Source organism: Phascolarctos cinereus, unplaced genomic scaffold, assembly GCF_003287225.1.
Source record: "Phascolarctos cinereus isolate Bilbo 61053 unplaced genomic scaffold, phaCin_HiC Scaffold_8;HRSCAF=390, whole genome shotgun sequence".
NCBI classification, from domain to species: domain Eukaryota; kingdom Metazoa; phylum Chordata; class Mammalia; order Diprotodontia; family Phascolarctidae; genus Phascolarctos; species Phascolarctos cinereus.
Genome location: NW_027556291.1, coordinates 40,600,343 through 40,623,412, shown reverse-complemented (window position 1 = coordinate 40,623,412; position 23,070 = coordinate 40,600,343).

The window sequence follows — 23,070 nt, the reverse complement described above, 5'->3', positions numbered from 1 at the left end:
AGGGGGAGGCAGTGGAATGAACATTGAATGTAGAGTCAAAGGACAAGTATAAATTCCAGCTTTCTCTTTTACTAACTGTGTAACCTTGGGTAAGTCACTTCCCTCTGGGCCTCAGTTTCCTCCTCTGCAAAATAAAGGTCTTGGACTAGATGGCCTCTGAGATCCCTTCCAGCTTTAGAGCTGTGATGCTGGAAATACCGCCCTATTCCTCCCCACCAGTATCCTAAAGGAATTCCTCCCTTCACACAAAGCATTCTAGCAGAAGTGGGCACCGCTGCCACTGTCCATATTATCCAGCTGTTACCCAACATCAGTGTTGACTGGGGCCTCCTAGTCCAGTGTGAGCCTTCTTGGCACACCTCTTAAATCGCTAAGTTCAAGAAGCCAACAATGATATCTCTGACTACAAATGTGTCTGGAGGATGAGAAACTAGACACGAGGGCCAGGAACAGAAGCCCCCTCACTTTCAGAGCACTGGCTAAGGGGGAAGAATAGTGGGCAGTCAAAGCAGCGGGGCTGACCATTCCTGGCAGCTGCCCATCACAGTCCAGCTGGGCACTGCACCTCCTCCTCACGCAAGATCTATTGACAAACCACCTCTTTTTTTTCCTCTCTTAGGGAACAAATCAGGTTCCTTCCAAAGCCTAGAAAATACCAGCACCAATCTTGGTAATGAAAGTAGGTATCTGAGCTACACTTGCCTGGGGTAAATTTACAGAGAATTCTCAGTGCTGTTAAAAGCAAACAGACAAAAAGCTGAAGCTGCTTCTCCTGCAACCTAAATAACCAGGGCTTTCTTATTTAGAAGAACATGGCATTCCTGAGGAGCCCTTACACTTTCCAACTAGCACAAATTCCTGTTCCTTCCCCTTCCAGGAGTTACTAACAGGCTTTGGTGAAGGAGACAGCCGAATTCGCTCAGTTGGCTGAAGTGAACCAGCCCAAAGCCCCAAGGGGGATGAATGGTTGTACAGGAATTAAAATTCTTAGTCCCAGATGTTCTATCCTTTGCTTTGCTTCAAGGACCACCCACAACTCTGCTGTTGGAACAAATGCCCATTGAGGCTGAACGCCAAAACGATTGGTTACATAAAATGCTAAAACGGAAGGTTCTGAAGCAAGCCCACTCTGTCTGCATGCAATGGGATGGAACGGGCACTGGATGGGGACTGAATCTGAGTTCTTCTACTTATCATTTATGTGACCTTGGCCACATCCCTTTTCATCTCTGGGCTTCGGTTTCTCTCCCTGTAAAATGAGGTGATGTAGGGCAGCTAGGTAGCAAAGAGGATAGAGTGCTGGGCCTTGAGTCAGGAAGTCTCATCTTCCCTGAGTTCAAATCCAGCTTCAGACACTGCCTAGCTGTGTGACCCTGGGCAAGTCATTTCACCCTGTTGGCCTCAGTTTCCTCATCTGTAAAATGAGCTAGAGAAGGAAATGGCAAACCACTCCAGTATCTTTGCCAAGAAAACCCCAAATGGGGTCAAAAAGAGACAGACACAACTGAAATGACTCAACAACGACAAAAATGAGGGGATGGGATTAGATGGTCTCTGATATCCCTTGCAGTTCTAACATTCTGAGGTTCTGCCAAGAGGCTAATCAATCAGTCAATAAACATTTATTAAGCACCTACTCTGTGCCAGGTGCTAAATGCTAAATTCCACATGTGTATTGTAACATACCTAAGTGCAAAGGGGGCATAGCTTGAAGGAGTGTTCTGAAGAGGGTTGATTTAATCACAGAAGGCTTCTTGATGAAAACAAGTTTTATGTAAGCCTGACTCAAACTGAGATCCCCACATTTAACAATTCTTTTTGTTTTCTTTTAGACATAGAAACAAATGCTGTTTCTCCACCCAAATCTGACAGCCCAGGGTGTCCTGGTGAAGTTAAAGGGCTTAAATGAGAAAATGGGCCCTTGTCAGAGGCCGGTGCATACTGCGGTGGGATTTCAGCATTTGCTTGGAGCCAAAATTGCCAAATGAGCTATTGTTATCATGTTTTTCAGGAGTCTCCCTCCAGGTAGAAGACAAGAGTTGTCCTTTTATCGACTGGATACTTCAGTTCTGTCTTAGTGAAGATAACTTTTTCCCATAGATACACATGGGGAAAAATAACATAGAACTGTGCATCCAGACGACCTATAAATCATCATGTTTTTCTTTCATTTCTGCCATTAAAGACCAAACTCTGGAAGCAAGCCCCTAGTCTTCTGCAAATTGTTTTCTTCTTTTTATTTTCTTCATATGCTTAGACTAGAGTCACAGCACTTAGACTTGTTAGCACCCTCCCAGGGTCCAAAACTCAGAGGACCTTGGAGGCCACCTCATTTAACACATACCTGGACAAGAGTCTATAACATGCCCAATAGGCAGTCACCCGAGGTCTGCTTCAGGACCTTCTGTGATCGGGAATCCCTATATGACCTTTGGAGGCATGCCAGTCCAATGTCCAACAGCTTTGATCAGGAGGAAGTTTTTTTCTTCCATCCAGCCTAACTCTACTTTTCAGTGACCTTCAGCCTTCGCTCCTAATTCTACATCCTGGGGACAAGCAGAGCAAGCATATTCTCTCTTTTGCATACTTGAAAATAGCTATTCTGCCTCTCCTAAGGGTGCAGTGGAAAGGGAGCTGGAGGCAAAGCACCTGAGTCCAAATCCTAGCTCTTCCTCTTACTACCTGTGTGACCTTGGCCAAGTCACTTGACCTTTCTGGACCTCAGTTTCATCATCTGTAAAATGGGGAGGGGTATCCCCATCCAGCTCTGAACATATGTGTCTTCTCTAGGTCTGCTGTCCCCAGTCCTTAGATATTCTGTGATGTCCTCCCCATCCTGGTTGTCTTCCCTCTGGATACTTTCTGGTTTATCAATGTCTTCCTCAATTGCACCTAAAACTGAACACGGTATCCCAGGGCAGAGTACCACAAGACTCCCTGGCACCTCCAGTGTTCTGGACACGTGGCCTCTCAACGCCCGTGCCTTCTCTTGTTTCCAGATGAATCTGTCTAGCCCTGCCTCCTCAATCTTGTACTGGAGAAGCCAAGCCAATTTTTTTTAAACCCAAGTTTAAGACTTTGTCTCTGTCCTTATTAAATTTCACCTCAGATTCAGCTCAATATTTTGTTTGTTAAGCTCTTTTCAGCTCCTGCTTCAATTATCTAGCATGTTAACTATTCCTCCCATCTTTGTGTCTTGAGTCAATTTGATAAGCATGTCATTTATGGCTTCAACCAAGTCATTGATAAAACTGTTCCGCAGCTCAGGGACAAGCACTGATCCTGGGGTACTCCTGGAGAGATCTCTTTCCATGTTGACAATGACCCATCAATGGCTATTCTTTGAGTCCAGACATGCTATCAGTTCCAGAGCGACTTAATTATCATAGTTTAGCCGAGATTTCTCCACTTTGTCCACAAGAATATCAAGAAAGATTTTGTCAAATGCTTTGTTAAACTAGAGGCAGTGTAATTCAGTTGAAAGAAAACTGCTTCTTTCCAAGCCAGAAGACTTGGGTTCAAAGCCTTCCTCTGTCATTATGTGTATGACCCTGGCAAGTCACTTGACTTCTCTACACCTCAGTTTCCTCACTGTAAAATGAAGGAGATGGACTACATGACTGTTAAGGTCCCTTTGAGCTCTAAATCTATGGGTCCATGATTCTATAGCAACAGTATTCTCAGGGTCTACCAAGCTAGTGATATGAGGATATGAGGTTGGTTTGCTATGGCCTCTTCTTGCTTGTGATCGCTACTCCCTTTTCTAGACATCCACTAACCATCCCTTTAATAACAAGTGCTAGAATTTTTTTGCCAGGAAGCCTGTTAAAGTTCACTAACACATAGTTTACAGGCTAGACCCTCTTCCCTTTTCCTTTTTATTACCCTATTTGCCCTTCTATCACACAGTGCACCTTCCGTTCTCCAAGAACTTTCAAAAATCACCATCAGTGGCTCAGTAGTCACATTCACCAAGTCTCCAGACCCAAAAGTGACATGGTCCTTTTTATGAGATTGTCCCATTTTTCAGTATTGTATCCCCTTAGTTCTGGCCCTAACAATTAGCCAGAAGGTCTGTTCTTATGTGTGAACTTGGATGGATCCTTGAGTATTTCGAACCTATCTCTATTCCTCCACAGAAGAGCTGCCAGAAAGTTTCAATTCAATTCAATTAATGGTCTGGCAGAAATTTATTGAAAGTAGCTACTGTGTGCTAGGCACTGTATTAGATTCTAGGAGTACAACAACAAAAAAAGGAAATAGTTTATGCCTGCAAAAAGCTTACATTCTACTGGGGTGGGGGTGGGGGTGAAACAGCATATATATATATATATATATATATATATGTGTGTGTGTGTGTGTGTGTGTGGTGTGTGTGTGTATGTGTGTGTGTGTATGTATATGTATATGTATATGTATACACACACAAATAGGTGAATACAGAGCAATGCTAGGGAAATTTCAAGAGGGAGAGAATGCTAATGGGAAGGAAGGGGAGGAATCAAGAAAGTCCTCCTGTAGGAGGTGATACCTGAGCTGTGATCTGAAGGAAGCTGGGAATTCTTTCAGACAGAGATAAGAAAGGAGTGAAGTTTATTTCTTTTTTAAATTTTTTTTAAATTTTATTTTGTTTAATTTTTTAACATGTGTTTTTAAAACTTTGGGTTACAAATTTTCTCCCTCCCTCCCCTCATTGAAAAGGCAAGCATCTCAATACAGGTTATAGATGTGTAGTCATGCAAAACACCTCCATAGTAGTCATGTTGTGAAAAACTAAGTATATTTCCCTTCATCCTATTCCACCCCCCATATAGTCTATTCTCTCTTTTGATCTTGTCCCTCCTTAGAAGTGTTTGCTTCTGATTATCCCTTCCCCCAATCTGCCCTCCCCTCTATCAACCCCCTGCTCTCTTGTCCCCTTCCCCCCTTATTTTCCTGTAGTGTAAGACAGATTTCCGTACACAATTGAATGTGTATGTTATTCCCTCCTTAAGCCAAATCCTATGAGAATAAGATTCACTCATTCCCTCTCATCTTCCCCCATTTCCCCTCCACTTTTGTAAAAGCCTTTTCTGGTCTGTTTCATGTGAGATAATTTACCCCATTCTACCTCTCCCTTTCTCCTTCTCCCAGTATAATCCTTTCTCACCCCTTAATTTTATTTTCCAGATATCACTCCTTCATCTTCAACTCACTCTGTGCCCTCTATCTAGCTATCGAGCTATCTATACATACGTATAATTTTTTCCCCTCCTACTACCCTAATACTGACAAAGTACTCATGAGTTACAAATATCATCTTTCCATGCAGGAATGTAAACAGTTCAATCTTAATAAGTCTCTTATGATTTCTCTTTCCTGTTTACCTCTTCCATGTTTCACTTGAGTCTTATATTTGAAAGTCAAATTTTCTATTCAGCTCTGGTCTTTTCCTCATGAATGCTTAAAAGTCCTCTATTTCACTGAATGACCATTTTTTCACCCTGAAGGATTATACTCAGTTTTGCTGGGTAGGTGATTCTTCGTTGTAATCCTATCTCTTTTGCCCTCTGTGTGCCTTTTTAAAAATTTTTTTAATTTTTAGGCTAGGCAATGGGGTTAAGTGACTTGCCTAGGGTCACACAGCTAGTAAGTGTTATGTGTCTGAGGCTTGATTTGATCTCAGGTCTTCCTGACTCCAGGACTGGTGCTCTATCCACTGCACCACCTATGGGGGACAGCTTGTGCAAAGACATAAAGGAAGAAAATGGGTAATTTCATGTATAGGAAATACTTACAAAATAGAGGGTGTGGAAAAGGGGAGGAAAATGAAATAAAGCTGAAAAGAGAAGTGGGTGGTGTCTCTGTTGCTGAGGGCTTTAAATGCCAGGCTAAGCATTTTGTTTTTTATCCTAGAGACAGTAGGGAGCTATTGAAGATTTTATTGCAAGGAGTCGCATGATCATATTTATATTAAGAAATATTAATCTGAATTTTGATTACATTAAATTAAAAAGGGTTTGCACAAACAAAACCAATGCAACCAAGATTAGAAGGAAAGCAGAAAGCTGGGAAACAATTTTTTTACAGCCAGTATCTTTGATAAAAGCCTCATTTCTAAAATATATAGAGAACTGAGTCAAATTTGTAAGAACATAAGTCATTCCCCAATTGATAAATGATAGAAGGATATGAACAGGCAGTTTTCAGATGAAAAAATTAAACCTGTCTATAGTCATATGAAAAAATGCTCTAAATCAGCATTGATTAGAGAAATACAAATTGAAACAACTCTGAGTTACCACCTCACACCTATCTGATTGGCTAATATGACAAACAAGGAAAATGATAAATGTTGGAGAAGATGTGGGAAAATTGGAACACTAATGCATTGTTGGTGGAGTTGTGAAATGATTCAACCATTCTGAAGAGCAATTTGGAACTATACCCAAAGTGCTATAAAACTGTGCATACCCTTCAATCGAGCAATACCGCTACTAGGCCTGTATCCCAAAGAGATTGTAATAAAGGAGAAAGGACCCACATGTACAAAAATATTTATAGCAGCTCTTTCTGTGGTGGCAAAGAATTGGAAATTGAGGGGATGCCCATCAGTCAGGGAATGGCTGAACAAGTTGTGGTATATGAATGTAATGCAATACTATTGTGCTATAAGAAATGACGAGCAGGCAGATTTCAGAAAAACCTGGGAAGACTTGTATGGTCTCATGCTGAGTGAAATGAGCAGAACCGGGAGAAAGTTGTACACAGTTACAGCCACACTGTGTGATAATCAACTATGATCATCCAGAGAAAAAGCTGTGGAGTCTGAATGCAGATTGAAGCCTACTATTTTCCTTCTTTTTTTTTCCATGGTTTTCCACTTTCATTCTGATTCTTCTTTCACAACATGACTAATGTGGAAATATGTTTAATATGACTGAATATGTATAACCTATATCAGATTGCTTGCTGTCTTGAGGAGGAGAGAGGGGAGAGAGAGAGGGAGAAAAAAACCTGGAACTCAAAATCTTATAAAAATGAATGTTGAAAACTATCTTTACATGTAATTGGGTGAAAAAATAAAATACTTTGCGGGGGAAGAAATATCAATTTGGCTGATGTATAGAAGCTGGATTAGTAAGGGCAAGGGCTAGAAGTAGGGAGACTATTTAGGAAGCTATTACAGTTGTCCAGGGAAAAAGTGAAGAGGGCCTGGACCATGTAAGTGGATTACAGGGTATGAATGGTAGAAATGATATGGAGGTGGAATTGATAAGACTTGGTTGGCAATTAAGTAGAATTAGGCCCAAGAGCCCAAGTTCGGTTCCAAGTAGCCCTGGGTTTGGCCTGAAGTATTGACTCAGACTTACCCATGAAGGTATTATTTCAACTTTGGAAAGAATGTCAGATTTGAAATCGGAAGATGTGGATTCAAGGTCTAGCCCCCTTTGCTAGTTGGGTGATCACAGTGATTACCATCTTCCTCCTCCCCCTCCTCCCACCAGTGCAAATCAATGCTTCGTCTCTAATTGGTAGTCTTAGAGGGTTGTCTGGGGAGCACTGAGAAATTAGGGATTTGGTATGTGTCAGAGGGAGCAGCTAGGTGGCTGTGCCTGGAGTACCAGGCCTGGAGTCAGGAAGACTCATCTCTCTGAGTTCAAATCTGGCCTCAGACACTTAGTAGCTGTGTGACCCTGGGCAAGTCACTTATCCCTGTCTGCCTTGGTTTTCTCATCTGTAAAATCTCTGCCAAGAAAACCCCAAATGGGGTCATGAAGAATCAGATATGACTTGAACAACTGAACAACAATGTGCCAGATGCAGGACTTGAACCCAGATCCTCCTGACTCTGAGGCTGGCAATGCCATCTGGCCTTCCAATAATATTAGTGATATTCAATAATAGCTGGCATTTATGCAGCTTTTGAAGGTTTGCAAGGCATTTTGTATGGATTATTATCTCATTAGGTCCACACAATATTCCTTTGGGGAAAGGTACTTTAAGGATTTTTATCTCCATCTAAAAGCTGAGGAAACTGAATTACAATGGCCCTGAGCCTCAGTCTCCTAATCTATAAAACAGAGATAATAAAACTTTCACTATCTACTTCACAGGATTATTCTGAGGAAAAGTTGATAATTTTCACTGCTCTATGTAAATTTAGGAGCTATTGTTATGCTTCTTCTGGCTCAGAGGAAAACTGATCAAGAGCTCAGATCACTGCAGTCCCTTTCATTTGCTCTTCTTCCTGCTCTCACGCCCTAAATCCTGGCCCCCTAAGGCTTCTGCCCCCAGCCTCCTTCTCTTCTCAGTCCACTTTCTCTCCCTTATTGATCCCCTCTGCCGCAACCACTCCACATTTTGCCTACCAAATCAATACCTCAAGCTGTGATCTCTTTCTTAAGCTGCACTCCCATGTATCTACAGGCTGTCTACTGGGCAATTGCATCTCTTGGTCCCACTGCAGACTAAATGTGTCTGAAACCAGTCATCATCATCCTCTCCTGCCCTCAATCAATTCCTCTCGCCAGACTCCCTTATCTCTCTTAATGACACCACTATTTCACCCAAACCTAAAAGCTCTGAGTCATTTTTTGCCCCCCATCCCCATTAATCAACCAACAAGTATTTATTAAGCCCTTAGCCTGGCCCTGGAAATACAAAGACAAATCCCTAACAGTCCTGAATTCTGTTGATAGAATATCTAGAATATTCACCCTCTCCTTTACATTCCCACCGCCACCACTGGCACCACCACCACCACCACCGTTCAGGTCAGATCCTCATTCCCTTGGGTTTGAACTCTTGTCATAACCTCCCTGGTTTTCTTCCCTCCAGGTCTTCCTGTGCTGGTACAACCAGATTAAGTCGTTCCAATCATTTCATTTCCCTGCTGAAAACCCTTCAATGACTCTCCACTCGCTACAGAATAAAGCCTGGAGGTCATAGGATGTGTGTGGATGTGAGCAATCACTGAGCCTAGCTTCTTTATTGTAGAGACGAAAAACTGAGGGCCTCAGAGGTGAGAGCTCCCAGTCTCACAGGAGTAAGGAGCAAAGTCAGAATTCAAACTCAGGTCATAGGCTTTTTGGCCTATGGAGCCCCAAGGTACCTTACAGGACACTTAGTTATTTTACAGGGGCAGCTAGATGGCTCAGTGGATAGAGCACAGGACCTAGAGTCAGGAGGACCTGAGTTCAAATTTCACCTCAGACACTTACTAGCTGTGTGACTCTGGACAAGTCATTTCACCCTGTTTGCCTCAGCTTCCTCATCTGTAAGATGAGCTAGAGAAGAAAATGGCAAACCACTCCAGTATCTCTGCCAAGAAAACCCCAAAAGGGGTCACAGAGATTCTGACACAGATGAACAACAGTTATTTTACAGAGGGGAAAGCTGAAACTTAGGTTAAATTTGGCTTGTACTATAGTCACACACATAGTAAGTGGCAAAACCAGAGTTTCATTCCAGGCCCTCTGCCGTAAATCCAGGCTCTTATGTTATTGATACTTTATGTTTTTATATCACAGTCATTTCTGGATCTGCCTCATTTCCTGTATACGACCTCCCCCCCTCCCCAGTCCACCCATCGCCACCACCTATGCACATTCAAAGAGTAGCCCAGTCCTTTCCCTCTCCTAAGAGAAAACCATTGACCCAAACCACAGGACACAGCAACTGTCCTACGGTGTAGCAATCATTCCATACCCACTGTCTACTCCCCCTCCAGGCTACTGAAAGAAGAAAGAACTATTCCCTAGGGCTGAGATTGGTCATTAAAATCATTCCCATCAGCTTTGTTTTAGAGTCGTTCTCCTTTCCATGATTACAGTCCCCTTCCTGCTCCGTTCATTCTGCCTCTTTTCATGTTTCTCTAAATTTCTTCTATTCACTGTTTCTTATGGCACAGTAATATTCCATGACATTCATATGCCCCAATTTGTTTAGCCATTCTCCCATCCCAGGGAGCCCAATTTGTTTCCAGTCTCTTGCTACCACAAAAAGAAAGGGGGAAAAAAAAAGACAAAATGTTGCTAGGAATATTTGAGTCTATAAGGGTCAGCAAACATCCCATCACCAACAGGCAGCAAGCTCCTTAAGGTCTGAGACTGTCTGGTATTTTGTCTTTGCATTCCTAGCACCCAGAACAGTTCCAGGAAGCAGTAGGTGCTTCATACATATTTGTTTCAATTTCATTAAGTTTTCTGCATTCAGTTTGAAAATGCGAAATGATAACTCGACAGCACATTTAAATACCTTTCTCGCACAATGCATTTCCAAGCAGTCTGTTGTGGTGAATATATGGGGACTGCTAATGTTTATGCTGTGAGCTGCGTTGCTGATGAACTGCAGAAAGAAAACATCTGCTCCATGGCGTGGGTTGTTTGTTTGTTTGTTTAAGATGAAATGAAGGTTCTAGAATCCTAACAGATGAGCCTGGTGATTTAATTCTTTGGTTTAATGAATCTCCAAGTTGAGAAGAAAGTGGAATATTGGTGAGCAGATTTCTGCTTGATCTCAGGAAGCTGCTTTCAAGCTGAAGTCGTCCCCTCTCCCTACTGCACACGATCATGGGGAGGCAGCCTGGTGTCAGGCAGGGGGCTCCAACCCTTTTCATCTCCTCCTCCATTAGTAAAAAATGTTTTGAGTACAGCCTCCTCTCTATGTATATTTGCTTATTTATGAAGTATATACATGAACTACTGGACTAATAATTGTGCACATTGTAAGATGTACACAAAGAATAGAAAATTTAGCGGGATGAGATAAAGATGAAATGATATTTGATTCTGAGTGTGTGTGTGTGTGTGTGTGTGTGTGTGAGAGAGAGAGAGAGAGAGAGAGAGAGAGAGAGAGAGAGAGGAGACAGAGACAGAGAGACACAGAGATAGACACAGAGAGAGTCACAGAGAGAGAGAGAGAGAGAGAGGAGACACAGAGACAGAGAGACACAGAGATAGACACAGAGACAGACACAGAGAGAGTCACAGAGAGAGAAAGAGAGAGAGAGAGAGAGAGAGAGAGAGAGAGAGAGAGAGAGAGAGGAGACACAGAGACAGAGAGACACAGAGATAGACACAGAGAGAGTCACAGAGAAAGAGAGAGAGAGAGAGAGAGAGAGAGAGAGAGAGAGAGAGAGAGAGAGGAGACACAGAGACAGAGAGACACAGAGATAGACACAGAGAGAGTCACAGAGAGAGAAAGAGAGAGAGAGAGAGAGAGAGAGAGAAGCGTTTTATGTTGGGGTAGTATAGTCAGACGTTGTTTTGGAAAATCACTGAATAGCTGAGTTAAGGATGGATGGGAGAAGCTTGAGGTAGGGACATGAATTAGAAGGCTAGAGCAAAAGGCCAAGTGGGAGGTGATAAGGGCCTGAACTAGGGAGATGGCCACATGAGTGGAGAGGAAAGGTTGGATGTGAGAGATGGGATGAAGGTAGAAATGACAAGATTTGGTAACCAAGGGAAAGTGAAGAGTTGGGGAGGGTAAGCATTTTTGTAAAGTGCTAGTGATGATGATGATGATGATGATGCTCAGGTTTTCTACAATCTGTTTGTTTGTTCAGCCATTCTCCAGTATATGGGTTCTCCCTTTGTTTGGGAGAAAGTGGTAACAATTGAGACCAGGAAGTGTCCTGTGTGGGAAGTGACACGAGCTGAGACTTGAATGGTAGGGATTCCAAGCAAGTGAAGTGAATAGTAAGTGCATTCCAGCTTCTACATAGGCACAGAGATAGAAGAATGGAAGACAGAATGTTATGTATGGGAAACAGCAAATAGGCCAGCCTGAGGGTGAAGGGGGCAGCAAATTGGAACCAACCTGGAAACAAAGGATGAAGCCAGAGTGTGAAGGGCTTCAAATGCCAGATGGGAGCGTTTGTAAGGAGCCATTCATTGAAGTTTCTTGAGCAACGGACTGCTCTCATTTACATTCCTAAGACAGGTCTAGAAACAATACTGCAACTACCTTGTAGCATAGCACACGTTCACTTCTAGTTTGGACTCTTTATGTATGACAACATTGCAAGTACCATTTTTGTGATGAAAAGTATTTCTCCAAGTCCCCCAGTGGTAGCCTATCTGAGATGGGTTGTAGTAGAAAGAATACGGGAGCTGGAGTCAGGAGAGACTTGGATTTGAAGGCATCCAGTCTTATGATACTTCCCTGAGGTCTTGGACTCCCCAGAAAAGATACTTAGGGTTGTTAGAGATTGCTACCCTCCATTTTCCATTAAAACTGTGCTACCAAATAGGCCATGATAAGGGCAAAAAGAGAAATCCAAGTTCCTTGTTCCCCCATATTGTGGATTTAGTCCCTTGTTGATATATTCCCATTTTTGAGGAACCACCCATATGATCCTCTTTTCTCTCCAAAAAACTGGTACTTCCCAGGAACGCTTCTTCTCTCTCTGGAAAGCTGGGTCCTAGAAATTTTGAATTCGGGTTTGCTTAAGGAAGTAATCTGAAGCTGGTGCTGCCCATAAATTCCTCTTCTCTCTCCAGAAAGCTGTATTCTGAGATCTCTCCACCCAGGAACTCCCCTTTCTTCTATCTCAGAGGCTGGGGTTCAGAAGCTCGAAATACTCCTCAGAGTGGAGCACGTCTGGCACATAGTATATGCTTGTCAGCAGACTGTAATAGCTCTGAGCTTTTTTGTAAGAAAACAATTACATCAGTTCTGAGATTGTTATAGATGGGTCAGTACTCCACTGGGGTGCCTGGAATAATGAGGGGCAATTTACTTTATTCTAGATGACAGGATCTAAAAGGATCTCAGTAGGCTGGAATGTTGGAGTAAAGATAATAAGATGCAATTTAATAGGGATTAAAAAGTAAAGTCCAAAAGAATCCCCTTCTGCTGCAAGTAGTGATGAGGTAGATGTGACACCTTCATTGGACAAAGAAAGACCTGGGAGTCTCAGTGAACTGAACACTCATTACAAGTCAACAGTGGAATAGCTTGGCCCCAAAATGCAATCGTAGGCCCCATCAAGAGAGGCAGACAGTTCAGGACCAAAGAGGTAACAGCTACAATGTTCTCTGCTCATTTCTGGGCCGCACGTTTTAAGGTCTTTAGTTAGCTAGGGAAAGTCCAGAGAAGGGCAAGCAGGGTGGTTAAGGGATTCAAATTCATGCCATATGTGGATTTGTTGAAAGAACTGAAGATGTTTAGCCTGAAGAAGAGAAGACTTGGGGGAGGTATGACAGCTATCTTTAAGTATGTCAAAGAAGGATTACACTTAGCAATAATATTGACCCACGTGGTAGTAGCACCTTAAGGTTTGCAAAGCACTTTACATATATTATTTCATTTGAGTTTCACAACCACCCTGGGAGGTAGACACTATTATTATCCTCATTTTACAGATGGGAAAACTGAGGCTAAGCGAAGTTAGTCGACTCCCCTGGGGTCACTCAGCTAAATAAGTGTCTGAGGTAGGATTTGAACTCAGGTCTTCCTAACTCCAAGTCCAGTGCATTAGTCACTGTACCACCCAAAGGGAAGAGCTAGAAACACTAGGTAGAAATTGTAGAGAGGCAGATTTGGGGCTTAGTGTGAAGAAAGTCTTCTCAACAACAGAGATGCAGAAGAGATTCCAGGATGGTCTAGATGTCCAATTAGAGACAGTATAACAGAGTGGGAAAAGCGGTGGACCTCCAAACTGTGATTATGGCAGATCGCTTCACCTTTCTGAACTTCTGTTTCTTCATCTATAACATGGAGACAAAAATATTTGCCTCCCCTCCGGGGTGTGGCAAGAAAAGCACTTTGCACATTGTCTAGTGGTACGTACACGTAAACTATTATTACAAGCATCGAGTAAGCACCTACTATGTGCTACACACTGTGCTAAGAAGCACAAAGAAATCTCCCTCAGATGCATCTGTCATGGCTGGAGGAGGCTTTTTGGAGGCTCAGCGAAGCGTGAAAGTCCATGAGAGGTAAAGAGGCAGCATGAGGCACATTGGCAGAGAGGGAGCCCACACGGACGAAATTGCCTCTTGCTGAGGTATTGAAATGTTAGTATCGATTCCTGCCTGGGGTAGAAATATCGAACGCTGGGAGAGAACATCCGTGAACTTTCTCTCAGCAAAACTCATTAAAGAATCTGGGAGCATTTTTAACAAGGTTTAAAATAAAAAGCTTGAAAACAAACAAACAAGAAATAAAGAAAAGGTTGTGTGGGATCAGGATGTGAGTTTCTTGCTGGGCATCACCATACCTGGGCAATCCAAGTTTTGTAAATTACAGTCACATTCTTTCAGCCTTAGTTTTCTCATGGGGGGGGCAATAATAGTGGCTCTCCTTCACTCAGGGGAAGATTGTGGGCCTGGTTGCCTCTCTCTTGCCTCTAGGGCAAAACAGAAATTCTGTTTGCCATTTGAAGTCCTTCCCAATATGGCTGTAACCTACACCTTACAGGCTTATTCCCCATTATGTCCTAGCGTATTCAATGTGTTGCAGCCTATCCGGCCTGTTTACTGTTTCCCATCTCCTGCCTCTGGGCCTTTGTTTATGCTGTTTCTCATGACTGGAATATGTTGTTGTTCAGCAGTTGTTTTTCAGTCACGTCTGACTCTTCGTAACCCAATTAGGGGTTTTCTCAGCAAAGATACAAATCTTCTCCTGCAAGTACAGAGTCCAGGGGAAGAATGAGCTTGAACTTACATTACTGTGCTGGGCCTGGAGTCAGGAAGACTTGCCGAGTTCAAATCCAACCTCAGACACTGACTAGCTGTGTGACCCTGGGCAAGTCACTTCGCCCCGTTTGCTTCAGTGTCCTCATCTGTAAAAGGAGCTGGAGAAGGAAATGGCGAACCACCCCAGTATCTTTGCCAAGAAAACCCCAAATGGGGTCATGACTGAAACAGCTAAACAACACAATAACAACTATGGTAGGGAGGCACTGTGTAGAGAACACGTGTGGCTAAAGGGCACACTCACAATTCTGAGTTACTGAAAGTCCTTTCTCCAGTCCCTACCCAGCATTCTTTTCTAATTCAAAGGGTTGCATGGCTTGAAATTGCTTCTTCTTGCAGGTGGTTATCTTTCTGCTTCTATCTGTGCTACGTTTGTCCCTTTTGGTTCTTGGTGTGACCGTCTATGCTCTGGGATAGATGTGTTGTCTCCTACTGGTCCTTTTTTTTTTTTGATGACATGGTTAATGGTGGGGGGCAAGGGGTGACAGAGAAGACAGAGCACTTCCCTCTCAGAGGTTTGGCTTGAATTGTAATTATCAACTCCAGGACTGAAATCTTCCATTGCTAGGCTAGACCCAAAGATGAGCCTTTGTATGATGGAGAAGCTTATAGTCATTGGAGAAAACTGCAACTTTGCCCAAAGGCAACCTAGCCCACTCTGCTCCTCCTGTTCAATTCTGGGTCTCCATCACTGTCTGCCTGCAGACATAGACACCGATGGACCAGCTCATTAGGTTGTCCATTTAACGGCATAGCATGGTCTAGGCAACAGACATTTTTCATCCACTTGTAAACCAAAATGATTATATATTTCTGGGTAGTTATATGGAAATGCACCACTAGATGGTACAAATGCCCAGTTTTCCAGCAATGATTTGCTAAGTGGTTTGCCTGGGCATGATCACTAGATTGGAACTATTTAAAATGTGTGCTTTTTAAAGTTGAAAAGCAAAATACTTCAAAGTAACAGTTGCAAAACAACATTGCCTTCAACTTTTTTTTTTCAGTTTCTAGTTGTTGGGGTTTTTTATGCCATAAGAGGTGTAATTAGAGAAACAATCAGGAGCAATTTTTCTTTCTTTTTCTTTTCTTCTTTAATGTTAACACTTACCTTGGTTGTTGTTATAGACTGAGGAGAACAGACTCTGTCCAGAAAATATAAGATTAGTACAGAGACAATTTTTTAAAATTTTCCCTTTAGTCACTCCCTTTGGCAAAGGATACAGATAGCAATATCGCAACATCCCAGGGATGGTGAGTCTATAGGATCCTAGCTGAAAGGGATCTCAGAGGCCATCTAGTCCAACCCCTGTCATTATGCAATTGAGGAAACTGAGGCCTAGAAAGAGGAAATGACTCTTGTCCAAGGCCACATAGTATGTGCCAGAGCTGAGATTTGAACCCAGGTCCAGTAATGATGCCAAGGTCAGTTTCTCAGATTCAGTGCTTTTAGCTGCAGTGTTAATTTGGCCTAATAAGTTTCCAGCCTAAAATTTTCTAATCTGATGACACAATCTGGAGAGCACAGTTTCTCTCTTCTAGATTTTTTTTTTTTAGTGAGGCAATAGGGTTAAGTGACTTGCCCAGAGTCATACAGCTACTAAGCATTATGTGTGTGAGGCCGGATTTGAACTCAGGTCTTCATGACTCCAGGGCCAGTGCTCTATCCACTGTGCCACCTAACTAACTGCCCTTGTCTTCTAGATTTTTGAGGAGATCTTATTGGGAAGTCAAAGGACAGCAAATAAGTGGGCTAAGTAAATTTTGTAAGAACGGATGATCTTTGGTGCTCTGAGAGAGGTTGTCTCTTTTGAAAGTAATTTGATTTCTTTTATATTGCAATGATCTATGTTGATCAATTCATGTATTGAACTATGTCATAAGTTGGGAAACAATATTGTTCTAAAGAATAATAATATTATCTGACTCTCTCTTTCTTTCTCTCTCTCTCTCTTTTTTTTTTTTTTTGAGAATGGGTCTTCCTCGGCTCTTCCTCAGGCAGGCAGTTCCATGGCCATTCACCTACGCAATTGCAGCTCCCAGCTCCTGAGCTCAAGCAATCCATAAGCCTCAGCCTCCTCAATAGCAGGGATTAGAGGAATGTGCCACTATAGCCATCTGACATTTGTTTTTAAAATAAGTTGTATTGATATCTTTTGTTTTCACTCACATTTTTTTATAGACATATTCCCCTCTACTCAAATGAACTCTTTGTTATAACAAAGAAAAATGGACAAAACTGAAGGATGTAGTGAGCATGTTTGATGGTCTATGCACCATTCCCCAACATCTTTACTGAAAGGAAGAGAGAGTAGCTGACATTCAGGAGGCAAGTAGGGGCTCAGTGGATAGAGAGCTGGGCCTGGAGTCATGAAGACTTGAGTTCACATCTGGCCTCAAAAACTTATTAGCTGTGTGACCCTGGGCAAGTCACTTCACCCTGTTTGCCTCGGTTTCCTCATCTGTAAAATAAGCGGAAGAAGGAAATGGCAAAATACCACAGTATCTCTGACAAGAAAACTCCAAATGCGGTCAGGAAGAGTTGGAAACGAATGAAACAACTGAACAACAAGGTAGCATAGTGGATAGAGCGCTGGATCTGAATTCAAGACCAACTGAGTTCAAATCCAGTTTCAGACACTTATTAGCTATGTGACCCTAGGCAAGTCACTTAACCTCTGTCTGCCTCAGTTTTCTCAAATGTAAAAAAATGGGGATAATAATAGCACTTACCTCTTGAGGTTGTTGTGAGGACTAAATAAGATGATAATTTTATTTTTTTTTTTAATTTTTTTGTGAGGCAATCAGGGTTAAGTGACTTGCCCAGCATCACACAGCTTGTAAATGTCAAGTGTCCAAGGTCGGATTTGAACTCAGGTCCTCCTGACTCCAAGGCTGGAGCTCTATCACTATGCCAACTACCTGTCCCGACAATTTTAAATAAGATAATATTTGTGAAGTGCTTTGCAAACCTTAAGGCACTATATAAATGTTAGCTGGGTTTTTTTGTTATTGTTATTATGTAAAACTTTAAAAGTTCACAAAGCACTTTATATACATTATGTCACTTGAGCCTGACAACAGCCCAGTAAGGTGAGAATGACAGATATTTTTATCCCCATTTTACAGATGAGAAAACTGAGACTCAAAGAAGTCAAGAGCCTTGCACATGGTCATACAGCTACTAAATGCCTAAGGCAGGATTCAAATCCTGGTCTTCATGACTCTGTGTGCATCACTCAATACAAGTGATCAGAGGGGTTTATATTTTGGGTCTCGAACATTCATTACACCACTCAGGAAGCAGTTAAGGACAGTGGTAACAATGACAACCACAACAATAATAATAACTCACTTCTTCAGAGTGCTTTAGCATTTACAAAGTGCTTTCCTTGCAGCAGCCTTGTAAGGTCTGGGTAGTACAAGTGTCTCGAAAGTGGATAAGAGAAAATGAGGCTCACTGTGGAAAAGAACACTTCCAGGACCTCCAAATTTGATTTTTCCCATGAGTCATTCATCTCTCATAACAGTAAGCAGGGTGCTTGTGCCAGGGCATGGGTCAAAAAATAGTTAGGGATGCAGGTCAGAGGTGATGCATTAACTTCCTCTTGCCTTAAAGTAAATCACTCCTCTGTGATTTGGAAGCTACAAGTCAGACCTCTGGTCTATGCAGTCAGAATCATGCTCCTGCACCTGTCAGTATATTCTAATATCTATTTTCTTTTCATTAAAAAAAGTTGATCTGTTTCTCCCATTATCCCCAGCTCCCAACAAGAAAAAAACAACCCTGAAAAATAACTCTGGCAAAACAAATTCCTGTATTAGCCATGTTGGAAAATGTCTCTTTCTGCATTTTGAGTTGATCACCTCTGTCAGGAGATGAGTGGTATGTTTCGTCTTCATTCTTTTTGGACTCATGGTTTATCGCTGTATGGACCAAAGTTCTAACATCTTTCTCTATAATGTTGTTAACTTTGTATGTGTGTTGTTGTCTTGGTTCTGCTCACTTCATTCTGCATCAGTTCATACAAAGTCTTCCCAGTTTCCTCTGAAACTGGACATTTCTTCAGATACAATAATACTTCATTATATTTATATACCACAATCTGTTTAGCTGTTCTACAATAGGAGAATTAAGCCCCTTAATTTCCAGTTTGGGGCTACCACCGAAAGAGCGGCTATAAATATTTTTGTGCATATGGGTCCTTTCCTTCATTCGTTGATTTCTTTGAGGCAGAAGCCTATGAAGTGCTTGCACTGAGTCAAAGTATATACACATTTTAAGAACTTTGGGTAGTATAATTCTAAATTGCCTTCTAGAATGGTTAGACCAGTTCAGAGCTCCACCAAATATTGCACCCATTTTCCCATAGCCCCTCCAACATTCATTATTTTCCTTTTTGTGTCACCTTTGGCAGTGATGGGTGTGAGGTAGAATCTTAAAATTCTTTTTATGTGCATTTCTCTGATTATTAATTATTTAGAGCAATTTTCATATGTTGATAAGTTGGATTTCTCTCTTTGAAAACTTTTGGTTAACAACCATTGGCCATTCATGTATTGAGGAATGGCTCTTAATTCTTATAAATTGGAATCAGTTCCCATAGACCCTTTATCAGAGAAACTAGTTACCCATTTCCCTTCTAACTTTTATCATATCAGATTTGTCTGTGTGAAAACTTAAAAAATTTTTATGATCAAAATTATTCATATTTCGTGTGTGATTTAGTATCAATTTTTACTTTGGGTTCCGACCAAGGCCAATGATCTGCTGATGGTACCTGCCTGCTGTTTGATTGTTTCTACCCTCAGTCAGTAAGATCCCAAAGTATAAAATAAGCCACAATGGACCCTTTTCTTCATTGTATAAAAGGCAGACACTTAGGTAGGTAGACAGACAGACTGACTGAATTAATGGTATTCTACTGTTAGGGTAGTCCCCTGACTTGAAAAACAAAAAACAAGAAGCTAAATGAAAGAAGAGGATTCCAATCACTCCCGGTTAACTTTCCTTTGTTAACAGTTTTTGATGCAGTCAGGCACTCTCATTAAGCCAGGCAGATCTTTTCACCTCCTCCTTCACCCAGATCAAGACCATCCAGCATAGACTGCTATGCTCCCACCTCACAAGATCAATCTTGCATCCCCACTTGCTTGGCTTCTCTGACTGGATGTTCCTTAGGTATCCCAAAGTCAACATAGTCCCAAAAGAATGCATTCAATCTTCTCCCAAACCAATCCATCCTCCAGACTTACCTATTTCTGTTGAGGTGGCCACCATCTAAGCACCCAGGTTTGCAACCTTGGAGTCAACCTTGACTCCTCTGTCTTTCATCCTATCTACCATCCTATCCTATCAAATTACTCCTCAAGTCTTATTGTTTCTATCTCCACAACATCTCTCGAATCTGTTCCCTTGTCTCTGCTCACATAGCCAACAGACCCTCATCACCTCTCACAGTTTATTACAGTAGCTCCCTAAGAGGGGCCCTACTTCCACTTTCTCCCCTCTCTAGTCCAAGCTGCACACAGCCATCAAAGTGATATTCCTAGAATACAAATCTGACTGACAACACCCTCCACCCCCAACTGAAAAAAACAAACTTTAATGTCTTCAGTTGCCTCTAGGATAAAGTACAACATCCTCAGCCTGGCATTTAAAAACTTTCCACTATCTGGCCCCTACCTACCTTTCCTGTCATATTTCTTATTACTCTCCTTCACACACATTCTGCTACAGTTCAATTTTCATGTTCTTTCTCCATACACAATATTCTGTCTCCCACCTTTGCACAGGCTACCCACGCCAAGTCTGGAAAGCACTCCTAACTTCCACCTCTCAGACTATCTATCATCTATCTTCTTTCAAAGCACAGCTCAAAGGCCACTGCCCACATGAAACTTTTCCTGATTCCCCCAAGCTTGGTGTTCTTTTGTTCCCGAAATTACTTGTTCGAACTTGGTGGCACTTTGTATTCACTTCCCGAGGGGAGAGAAGGACCGGGACTCTTTTTCATTTAGCACAGTGCCAGGTACATGAGAAGTATTTCTCCAGTTCCTGCTCATAGAATCATCTCGACATCTTTCCTCCCATTTTTCTCTTAATGATCTCAAAGGAAAAAGGTGTGTTCTCCTTGCCAAAGCTCAGCCCTCCCTTGTGCCTTTGATCTTGGCCCTTCCTGACTCTCAAGGGTTTATTTGGTTAACCTTTTCAGACCACAGGGAGTCCATGCCTAGGGTGTATATCAAACGAATTAGTGGAGGACTGATTTTCCACAGGGTTGGGGGCCTTCGCTCTGAACAGTGTTTCTAGATAACCTACAAAGATAGAGAAGGATGACCAAACTCAGACCTTCATGGAAATTCAGAATCATCGTCCCCATTTCAGTTATTGTTGTTGGTTTTTTCCAAATGACCTACAAAGCCCTCACAGGGGGCACCGCTGGCTTTAAATGGAAAATCAGAATCATGAATGATTTTAGATCTCTGTGGTTTTGAAGAAAACGTTCTTATTATAGAATCAGAGAATCATGTTGAAACCCAGCACTAGAAGCTCCAGGATGGAACTTCCAGAAAGCAGAGAGGCAGAAATGGCAGAGATTAGCAAGGGAACGAGAAACTAGGCAACCCAACAGAAAACAACATGGATCAGGGCCCCAGAACATTTACAAACTGTGGTTTACAAAACTTCACAGACTCTGCATTCCTTATGGTAGAGGGAACGTGTTGTAATGGCTAGAGTGCTGGATTAGAGGCAAAGAAATCTCAGTTTGAATCCTGCATTTGATATTGACTGTCTGGGTGACCCTAGGAAAGATAGTTGACCTTTCTGAGTATCAGTTTGCTCATCTTTGAAATGGCACCCATCTCATAAAGTAAAGCAGTGCGGTGACATTGGATTTGGAGTCAAGATCATCCAGGCTCATCCCCTGACTCGACCACTTAGTACCTGGGTGACCTTGGACAAGTTACTTCATTTCTGGGCTGAAGTTTCTTTATATGTAAAATAAGTTGGACTCAGTGGTCTCCAAGGTCCCTTGTAGCCTTAAATTCATGATCCTATGAGGGTTGTTATGAGGATCAAACATTGAGATCATATGTGTGCCTTGCAGACTTCAGAATGATAAGGAGATATGAGCAATTATTAGAGAGCTCACAATGAGTCCTGCCTGATGAGTAACTTCTCATACCTATCAGTAATATCAACAGTGGTAGACCTTGAAACGGGGGAAACCCCAAACAAAATGACTGACAAGAGACAAGGTGGTGATCTAGGAATAGGAATAATCCTTTATAAGTGGGAGTCTTTGATAATCTACAAAGAACTTTAAATGTGTCTCCTTACTTGGTTTTCCCAATCCCCACCACATGAGGTAGGTAGGGTAGGTGTCATCCCAATTTTACAGATAAGGAAACTGAGACTCAGAAAGATGCGGTGATTTACCCAAGATCATACAATTAGTCATTGTCCAAATCAGGCTGTGAACTGAAGGGATTCTTGATCACATCTAGGCTAAACTAGGAGGCCTCTGAGGTCCCTTAAAACATGGGCTGCACATCACACCTATCAGATTGGCTAACATGAAATAGGAAAATGATAAATGACGGAGAAGATGTGAGAAAATTGGAACACTAATGCATTGTTGGTGGAGTTGTGAGCTGATCCAACCATTCTGGAGAATAATTTGGAATTATACCCTAAAGGCTATAAAAAGGTGCATACCCTTTGATCCAGCAATACCACTACTAGGTCTGTATCCCAAAAAGGTCATGAAAAAGGGAAAAGGACCCACATGTACAAAAATATTCATAGCAGCTCTTTTTATGGTGGCCAAGAATTGGAAATTGAGAGGATGCCCACCAATTGGGGAATGGCTGAACAAGTTGTGGTATAGGAGTGTAATGGAATACTATTGTGCTATAAGAAATGATGAGCAGGTGGACTTCAGAAAAACCTGGAAAGACTTGTATGGTCTGATGCTGAGTGAAGTGAGCAGAACCAGGAGAGCAATGTACTTAATAACAGCAACATTGTACGATAAACCAATTTTGGTAGACTTAGCTCTTCTCAGCAATGCAGAGATCTAAGACAATTCCAAAAGACTCATGAAGGACAATGCTATCTACATCCAGAGAAAGAACTATGGAATCCGAATGCAGATCAAAGCACACTATTTTCTCTTTTTTGTTTTTCTGTTTCTCGTGGTTTTTCCCTTTTGTTCTGATTCTTCTTTCACAACATGACTAATGTGGAAATATGTTTAATATGATTGTATATGTATAACATATCAGATTGCAGGCTGCCTTGGAGAGGGGAGCAGGAGAGGGGGAAACTTAGAACTCAAAATCTTATAAAAGTGAATGTTGAAAACTAAAAATTAATTAA